Source organism: Mus caroli, chromosome 11 (genome assembly GCF_900094665.2).
Source record: "Mus caroli chromosome 11, CAROLI_EIJ_v1.1, whole genome shotgun sequence".
NCBI classification, from domain to species: Eukaryota; Metazoa; Chordata; class Mammalia; order Rodentia; family Muridae; genus Mus; species Mus caroli.
In genome coordinates, this window is record NC_034580.1 from 113,496,704 (window position 1) to 113,506,868 (window position 10,165).

The 10,165-nt window shown below is 50.3% G+C and overlaps 1 long non-coding RNA gene across 1 annotated transcript in view; it reads right to left on the bottom strand.

The window, feature by feature from the left end:
• Positions 1–66: 66 nt before the first annotated feature.
• LOC115032321 overlaps positions 67–10,165 on the bottom strand; it is a 15,063-nt gene continuing 4,964 nt past the window's right edge. The window contains exons 2-4 of the long non-coding RNA XR_003837974.1: positions 6,110–6,266; positions 2,076–2,247; positions 67–1,297 (exon numbers count right to left, since the gene is read on the bottom strand). This is a non-coding gene — a long non-coding RNA (uncharacterized LOC115032321). The remainder of the gene's footprint in view (positions 1,298–2,075; positions 2,248–6,109; positions 6,267–10,165) is intronic.

A 10,165-nucleotide genomic window follows, 5' to 3' on the forward strand; every position in this document is an offset into this window, starting at 1 on the left:
AAAAAAAAAAAAAAAAGAAAAAAAGAGCTGCTCCCCAAGAGAGCTGCTTCCTCTAGCTGGGCCCCACCTCATAAAGGTTTTGCAACCTCCCAAAACAAAACAGCACCAGCAGCTAAGACCAGAGTGGGAATCTAGACCAGATTCTCAAAGAGAACCTTCTGTGAGAGGTCAGGAGCCCCAGCCTGCTGCACACTCCCAGACAGCTGCACCCCTCCAAACATGCATTCCCCATCTGCCCATAGAGTAGAAAGGTGATGTCCACCCTACTGAGACAAGAAGATGGGTGTCTGATAGGGGAAACAGTAACTCCATCGCAACCACTGGCCTCTCACGGGGACTCAGCCCCATCCGTACCCAGTTGAAGGCAGCTGAGCACCCACCCTGAAGGTGGGGATCCCTCAGGGCCAGCAGATCCTGCCAAACATACTAAGCTGGGTCCTGCTGCCCAGCACCATGGTAAGACAGAGACCGGTACACCCATCACTGCTCCCACTGTGGAGGTCAGCTCCCCACAGGGCAGAGGAAGCTCCTGTCCTCCTGCCCTGTCAGGAGCAGGGCTGACACCTGCAAGCCTTGCTCATCAGGAGGTTCCCCTATAAGCTTTCTCTCACCTCCTTGTGATAGGTCTTCCCCTCTTGCAATCCTGGAGCTCAGCTGGCATCTTTAAACTAGCCTTGGGGGCAACAGGAGGAAATGGCTGCTGGGCCTCCCCCAGGCTGTGGGTTCCTATTCCTAAGGTTGCTGCCCGGAAAGACCCAGTCCAGAGAAGGTTTCGATCATGCTGACAGGGGACGGGGGCTATCGGGGAGTGGTGATCCAGGAGAGAGGCTTCACATGAAAAGAAAGGATAACTGCGCATGTTCAGTTGTTCTAGGAATAAGAGAGGGCCTTCGGGACATCCCAGAGCTGCCCCAATCTTTGAGTTTCCTTGACCCCAGACTTTCAGACTAGGGACACCTGCATTGCCAAAGGAGGAATGGTTCAGCAACTGGCCAAGAACATTCCAGAATAAGGCTTTGCATTTCCACCTGCCAATAGCTTGCTTCCCAGGAGGTCCCTAGAGGGTGAGCTCAGCCCCCAACAGCTATTGGGTAGGTTGAGGGGTGCTGGCTACTTTAAGGACCTGGCTGGTCCTGCCTTGGGAGAGAGCTCTTCAGTGTGTTCTGTAGGAGGCCCCTGTTCCCCACATCTGATAGTGGGTGACTTGTTGGTGGAGTCCAGAAGTCGTTCACAATTCCTGGCAGAGAGCAGTGTGCTCTCAAGCCTTGGCTTTGGCGTTGGGCAGACAGGGCTGCACCTGTGTGGGATAAGTGAAAGGGTCAACGGGACAGGTTGAGTGCCTTCCCCATCTCCCTCCATAGCCTCTCTCCACTGCCTATCCCCTCTCCATAGCATTCTCCCTCCTAACCACTGCCCTCCCTATCCTCAATCGCACAGCATCTTCCTAATGCCCTCCTAACACATCCCCAGTCCATAGTCACTCCTGCCCATCCCCCACCAGGACTTCTCTCCTACTACCCCCCACCCCCAACCCATCTACCTCACTCCCAACCTCCGCAGTCTCTCCTCACTGCCTACCCACTCCTTACCTATCTCTCCTCCATATCGTAGTCCTCACCGACCACCCTATCTCGCCACCCCACACCTGCCATGCAGCAAACACCATACCCAAGCACGAGCTTCACCCAGAGGAGGGACCCAGCCTGTATCTGTTTACTAGGCAGCCTGGGAAAGAGTTGTCTTTGAGGATTTCCTGTCCCAGATCCTCTCACCCCTCTACCCTTGTCTCTCCTGACCCTGCACCCTGTGCCCCTCTCTCAGAAGTCCCTGTCTGTCTAAGGAATGGTGCCACACTGGGTCTCCCAACATCTCTTAGCTTAACTAAAGCAATCCAACCCCAATAGACATCCCCAGAGGCCAAGCTTGGTAGGCTTTCTTCCCAGGTGACTCTTAAGTTGTGTCAAGTTGGGAATCAAAGCCGACCATCACAGTTATTCCCCAGGGTCTTAGCTTTGGTACATTAGTTATCTGTGAGGGTCACTTGGTTGTGTAACACCCTGGTGTCCTGGTCTCACCCTGGATCCTTGACCTACTAACAGCCATGAGGAGGCATCCTGATTGTCTGTTTCTGAAGGGTCACCGAAGGTTCTGGTGCACAGTTCCATGAGAACCTCTGACAGCAGAGATGGAAGGGGCGCCCACGGCAGGCGGGATACAGGCGTCACAGACAACCTGCCAGCTTTGACCCTGGGGGAGAGAAAGGCCAGGTTTTCAGTGATTTAGAACACAATAGGCAATCCTTGGGATGAGGGGTTCCCCGCCTGAAAAGACAGCCAACACCCATGGCAGAAGAAGCTACTGGCCCTCTCCCTCTTTCAGACTCACAGCTAGGGGTAGGACTCGGAGGGTAGGACTCGGACTTAGGTTTTGGAACCCAGTTCTCTGAATAGCCCTAATGTCACCCTAAGGGACACCAGAAGGCTGAGCACCTCCTAGTCAAACCCTCTCTTGCATCGGCTGCAAGGCCTTGGTGGAATAGATGCACAAGGCTGCACGTGTCTTGCATGAGCATACACAAGGCTGCATGCGTGTTGCATGTGCACAGCCCATGTCTACGTCAAGGAATCCAGCCAGGTAGGTACCAGGATCTCTCTTTTGGATTCATGGTCCCTTTCATACAGATTTCCTCAGCTCCTCCTTCCATTCTCCCATGTTGCCCCGCTGAGTCCCAGCACCTACCCTGGGCTGGCACTGCTCAGAGTTGGTGCTCGGTAGCTGTTCGGACAATGAAACAAACATCTTCACACAGGCACACCCACCAGCAGCCAACTCTGTAGGCACAGGCTCCATCTACCAGTCCCTCCATATCTTGAGGCCGGGGCATTCCTCCTGCTCTGGCCACACTACCTCTTACCCTTCTCTCTGCAGCTGCTCAGCACCCAGGCTACCCTCCACAGTGAACCCCCCCCAGGCTACCCTCCACAGTGAACCCCCCCAGGCTACCCTCCACAGTGAACCCCCCCAGGCTACCCTCCACAGTGAACCCCCCAGGCTACCCTCCACAGTGAACCCCCAGGTTACCTTTCACAGTGAACCCCCCCAGGCTACCCTCCACAGTGAACCCCCCAGGCTACCCTCCACAGTGAATCCCCCAGGCTACCCTCCACAGTGAACCCCCCAGGCTACCCTCCACAGTGAACCCCCCCCAGGCTACCCTCCAAGTGAATCCATTTGACCTGTTGACAGATTTACCCATGGGACGTTTAAAAAATGACTATTTACATGCTTCTAAAATGTCAGGGTTTTTAAAAGACATTCTGGAACCTTCCTTTTCCTCTCTCTCTCTGAGTTCTACCAATCCGGCAGTCTGCCTCCAGGTTTCTGCGGAACCAAGGATCCCATTTCATACCCTACTCAGAATGTATAGTTTACGTGAAGGTCACCTGCTTTGGGGACCTTCCAGGGCCTACCTCAGTTTCATCTGTGAAATGGGAGAATAACAACCCCAGCAGGCTGTTCCTTGTGGGGAGTCAATGACCTGCAAGTATCATTGTGAACGACTTGGAGCAGAGCTCGCCTGTGGTGTCCGCCATTATGATTGTCACCGTCATTTTATGTGTGCAAGGAAAGAGATGTTAAGAGCCGGACATGAGAGGTGGCAACAGACAGATTCCCCAGAGCTCACTGGCCCGCTGCTCTAGCCGATTTAGCGAGCTCTGGGTCTGAGAGAGAACCTGCCTGCCTCAAACACTAAGGTGGAATCAGAGTGGAGAAGACACCTCATGTTACTGCTGACCTCCCTCCGCATGAGCACTTGCATGTGTCCGTACACCAGCACATAAATTAGTACACATATATTTATACAAAAAAAAAAAAAAGGAAATGATGTTAAGAAATACAGTTCTGTGCTGTAGCCAATCGTAGTTGCCCTGCTGGTCACCTCCCTCCCTTACAAAAACCCCTCCAGGGCTCACAGTGTCCCTCAGCTTTCCAACTACTGCTGGCTGGAGGTCTATGCTCGCGACCTCCACCCAGCCAGCCACTTATCCAACATCACCAGAGGAGAAGAGGGTCAACAGAACCACTCCCCCACACACACACCCCAAAACCCCATGTGGCCCCAAATCAATTCAATTTGGCAGAACCAGCTTACATCTGAGTCCAGTAGTAGCCCGTGGTTTCAGGGCAAAATGCAAATGATAAATTCTGGAATTCACAGCACCCGAGATGGCTTTCCAAGAGCAGGGAGCTTTCTCTCTGCAGGAAGCAGCGGCTGTGTTGGCATCGCACCCTTGATTGTGGGGACGGTGTTATTGCAGGTGTCTTATCTCGTTCAACATTATTATTTCTCGAGGATAAGACAGCAAAGCAAGCGGAGGAGCTATCAGGCAACCCGCACTCTGTATTCACAGGCGAAAACCTCCTAGGACTTGTAAAAAGCGACCAGATTTGTAGGGTGGGGACAGGTTTAAAAAGGGGGGTGGGGGGAACCGGCCAGCAATGGGAGCCAAATATTTCATTTGGGAGGAAAATATTTCATTTTGTGTGTGGTTAAGGGAGGAACCAAGTTCAAAAAATGCCTTCTTTCTCCCCCTCTTTCTCTCTTCCTTTCTCTTGCCCCCCTTCTCTCCCAATATCCTACACACACACACACACACACACACACACACACACACACACAAATCATGTTTCTGTGTTTCGTGCTGACTGATGCTATTCCTTATGGCTTTCAGAGCAAGAGAAGTCACCAGGGCTTCATCTGTTATGTTTATTCCAACAGAAATAAATCTCTGCCTTCACTTGGCCCAGGCTGGCTGGGGAATTCAGCTGGCCACACCCCCTACCACACTGGTCACCCCCCCCCAACACCTCCCTGTGGGTAAGCCCAGTAGAATGGACCAAGACACACTTTGGCCTTATTGATCACCAGGCTGCTTCATTACCTCTGTGGGCCATAGATCAATAAGCTCACAGCAGCATAATAGACTTTTTAAGAAAATCAATTAGGCAGAATTTTTTTTTTTACAGCATTGAGTCTGCACAGCCCTTGTATGGGTGTGTGGTTTAAAGTGTGCAGCACAGCTCCCTCCGAGAGCTGTCTCATAATGAGTGGGGCCAAGGCCAAGCTGAAAAGCACACAGGCAGTAACAGAGACTGGCCGAACTTGAGGCTGAAGAGAAGTCTCAGGGAAAGGACGGAACCAACCACGGCATAGCCTTGTTAGAGATCTGTGAGTAACCCCACCGGCCACCCTGCCTGATCCCTGAACATCCTTTTGTGGACAAAAAAAATCTGCAAGCGTGCGTCCTTCGTCTTGAATTTTCGTCTTCGTTTTAAAGACATGGAGCTGAAGCTTCTTAGAAAGCTCAGACCGCTGTCTGAATTTCCCATTCAGAAAGCAGAAGGAAGCTGGGCGGGCATAAACACGAAATACGACCAGGCTGTGGCTGTCCACATTTGGCCCTGTGCCTCACAGGCCCCTTCCCTGAGCCTGCAGAGACGCACCTGGGGCTCTGGCAAGCCAGGCCCAGGCTTCGTATAGAGACGGGGAAGGCTTCTGACACCTGCAACACCCAACAACTGGCTACAAACATTTGGGGGTAGATGCAAATATACGTATGTGGGAGGGGTGCGTATGTGTGCAAGTGTACACAAGCATTTAAGTGTAAGTGCACGAGGAGGCCAGAGGACCACCTCCAGTGTCATTCCCCGGGCACCTTCCATTTTGTTAAGACAAGGTCTCTCACTTGTCTGGAAATCTGCTAAGTAGACAGGGCTCCTAGTCAGAAGCCCCAGGAATCCTCCTGCCTCCACCCTGCCAGCATTGGGGTTACAGGTGTGAGACACCCCAGCTGGCTTCCTACCTGGGACCTGGGTGTCCGACCTCAGGTCCTTGTGCTTGCAAGGCAAGTGCTGAACTGGCCGAGCTGTGTCCCCAGATCCCGTGCTTGGCGGCTCACAGACCCAAAAGTGAACCCAAAAGGTGGAGGTGCACAGAGTACCCCAAGGGATGCTCAGAGGCTCTCAGCTGGGGGGACCCCTATAATTTCCTCTGCTTCAGTCTCCTCTCTGCTTTCTTCCTGGCCTGCCACGATCATGGATTACGCACCTTTTAAAGGAGGGGGAGAAAGAACCAATTCTCTTCTCCCTTCTAACAAGTCTGAGATAAACCACTCAAACAGCTGTGATGACGCGGTGTGGAGCCCAGCAAGAGAGGAGCCAGAAGTCCACAGCTCTGCCCAACTCAGAGAACCACGGATCCCAGCCTGTGTAGAATAAATAACAAAGTCGTAAACTCCACCGAGAAGCCGAGCGTTGACATTTAAAATTCTCTCTCTGCTTTGTTCTCCTGGTTCATGTCATCAGAATACTGGGGTGGAATCTTAGCTGTAATTTATGTCCGTTCGAGGTGGATCTAATTCACCGGCATTTCCTCCCGTCTGTGTCTGGCTGTCCTGAGCCTGTCCTTAGGTAACTTGGGCTCTCTTTCGAGACTCCCTTCCTGCCTCAATCCTGGGCAAAATGAAGAGTTTGATTATTTGTTTGTGTGTTTGTGTGTGTGGTGTGCGTATGTGTATATATATGTCTGTGTGGTGTGTGCGTGGTGTGTGGTGTGCATGTCTGTATGTGTGTGTTGTGGTGTGTGTATGTGTATATATGTGTGTTTATAAGTGTGTGGGTGCAGTGTATGTATGTGTGGTGTGTGTGTATGTGTGTGGTGTGTGTATGTGTATGGTGTGTGTATGTGTATGGTGTGTGTATGTGTATGTATGTGTGTATGTTTGTGTGTGTATGTGTGTGGTATGTGTATCTGTATAAGTGTATGGTGTGTGTATGTATATATGTGGAAAGTATGTTTGTACATGTATGTGTGTGTGTGTACGTGTGTGTGTGTCTGTGCCCCTAACATGTGGAGGTCAGAGGTCCACCTCAGCCTCAGTTGTCACTTTTTAGTGCTGTTCACCTTGTGTTTTGAAAAAGCATCTCTTTCTGGACTGGAACTCATCAGGTGGGCTGGGCTGGCAAGTGAGGAAGACCTAGGGACCTGGCTATCTCAGCCTTCCCAGTCCTGGGACTGCAAGCACGTGCCACCATGCCCGGCATCTTTGCACCAGTGCTGGGGATTCAACTCTGGTCCTCAGGCTTGCAGCTGAGCAAGCCCAGCTCGCTGCTGTGGGCGTGGCCTGTGCTTTGTGTTTTCTCTGGTTAGCCCTCCCCTCCTTTTCCTCCCACACCCGTTTGTTTCCCTTGGAATTTAAAACCTGGATTGCACTGAGAATCCTAATTTCTCCCTGCAAGGATTAAGATAATAATAATAATAATAATAATAATAATCTGAAAGGTCCCAGTGGAGCTGCCTGGAGACCAGAGTTTGTCTTAAACTGGAGTAATACCCCATCACTCCTTGCTGGTGTGAGAGACAAATGGCTGTTGGCCTTGATCCTTGACCTCCCTCCAGAGGGCAGTGTAGGGGAATCTCCTGGGATCCTGGGATACATGCCCACTTTAGGGAAAGGAAAATGTTAGAAAGACATACAAATGGAGGTCTTCTAGGTCCAGTGATTTGGAGGTGACTACCTCCAAGGTGCATGGATGACTTACACTCCCATGCTGTGGTCAAACCCTCTGAGCAAGATAATGAATAAAAGAAGTAATTAGGCTCCCTGTTTCAGGGTGTTGGAGTCTCTGGATGGAGGAACAAAGGTAGGGCAGCAGGAACAGCTGAGAGCTCACATCTTGATCCGCAAGCAGAAGGAAGCAAAGACCTCAAGCCCTGCCGTAATGATACACACCCTCCAACAAGGTTCAACCCCTGATGCTTCCCAAACAGTTCCCAAAACTGGGGTCCATGTATTCAAATATCTGAGCCGGGGGGTGGGGGGGCACTCTCATTCAAACCACCAGAGTCTTTAGTCCCAACAGTCTTCATGGTAACTAGAAAGAATCTCAGCCACACACTGAATAAACCATCCAAAGATTTGTACTGAACCACTCAGATTTCATGCCAGCCACATGGACAATGGTTTCTGAGACTCTATGGATCTCCACAAAAGAAAAAAACAGCAGCCTCCCCTAATAAGCAAGGTGAAACAAGACATCCCTCTGTGTAGCCTGTTGGTGCAGTCCTCTAGAGAACTCTAAGATTTTTTTTTTTACAGTACCTTACTATGTATCCCTGGCTGACCTAGAGTTCACTGTGTAGACCAGGATGGCCTCAAACTCATAAAGATATGCCTGCCTCTACCTCTTGGGTGCCAGGATTAAAGGCCCGCACCACTACACCTGGTGAGAACTCTTAACCTGTACTGCTCGGAGAAGGATTCAAGTAGACAAGGCATCATTCATTGACTATACACAGGAGCTTCTATGTGCTTTGAGTTCCTCTAAGGAACTATACCCAGCTTAGCCAGGACAAAGGTTTGTTTTCCAGGGGCCTATATTCTGTTGAGTGAGACTAATAATCCAAGACCCAGGCTCCCAGCAAAGGATGTCTAACTCACTGCTCAACTCCACCCCACCCCAGCTAGAGAACTTCCCTGAAGGTAACTTGTGTTGGACAGTTTCCTGGTACTGTAACAAAGTATCTGTGGCTAGGTAACTATAAAGAGAAACTTACTTAGCTCACACATGTATTCCATCTCTCCATGTATTCCAGGCTGGTCTTGAACTCACTGCTGTCTCGGCTGAGTACTGAGAGACTGAAAGGCCAATACTGTATCAGCTGCCCTGGGAAGGGCTTCTGGACCACATGACCTCATGGCGGAGGCCAACATGGTGGACTATGTGAAAGAAGAGGTTCTGGGCTGGAGAGATGGCTCTGTGGTTAAGAACACTGACTGCTCTTCCAGAGGTCATGAGTTCAATTCCCAGCAACCATATGGTGGCTCACAACCATCTGTAATGGGATCGAATGCCTTCTGATGTGTCTGAAGACAGTGACAGTGTGCTCACATTCATGAAATAAATAAATTAATTAAAAAAAAAAGGTTCCATGTGGAGACAAGGTCAGAGCATGGGAAACACACACATAGACACAACACACACACACACATACACACACATGAACACCAAGCCCCACTTCCCAACATCATCAGAATGAGAACCAAGCTTCCAACACATGAGCCATTGGAGGGCACCCTCAAACCATGTCCAAACCATAGCCCACTCCAGAACTTATATCATTTTCTATCAGGTTCAAAGAGATGCATGCGTGGCAGGGGTGGGGGATGGCTTAGTCTGTAAACTGGTTGCTACGTAAGCATGAGAGTCTGAGTTCTGATCCCCAGCATCACCCATGTAAAAAGCCAGAGATAGTCATATATATCTATTACTCCAATGTCTGGAAGACAGACAAATCTCAAAGATCACTGGCCAGCCAGCCTAGCTGAATCAGTGTGCTTCAGGTTCATGAAGACAATACATGTTAAAAAAAAACAAAAACAAAAAAGGTGTGGAGCACGGTCGTTTGCACAAGGAATGTCTTCCATTGGCTCATGTATTTGTATATTTAGTCTCCAGCAGGTAGCACTGCTTAGAGGAGGTTCTGGAACTTTCAGAATATGGGGCCTTGCTGGAGACAGAGGTGGGCTTTGAGGGCCTATAGCCTTGCACAGTTGGTTCTCTCTCTTTACTAGTATTAGATGTAACCTCACAGCCTCTTGCTCTGACCACAGATGCTATACCTCCCTAGCATTGTAAACTCTCCCTCTGGAACCATACATAACACAAGAAACTGGATTAAAGGGTTGCAGCATCAGGAAGGTCAAAACACTGGCCTATACTGTGTTTTCACCTCTGTTTTTTTACCTCTGAGGTGGAAACAGTCTGTTCTTGAGGTAAACAACTCAAAATATATTCAGGAAGTTCCTGAAACTAACAAGATTCCCTAGGCCCCGCCTTGCCAGAGTAAACAATGAAAGCTGAGCTTCCCACTCAGAGGAAGGGAAGCTGAGCTGGAAAGAAGGAAGACTCTTGAGAGCAGACTAGCAACCCAGAAGAAGCAGGAACCAGCCAAGCTGCCAAAAAGAGGTTTAAAATAGAGTAACTTAGAAAGGACACTCTCGGGCTGGAGAGATGGCTCAGTGGGTAAGAGCACCCGACTGCTCTTCCGAAGGTCCAGAGTTCTAATCCCAGCAACCACATGGTGGCTCACAACCATCCGTAA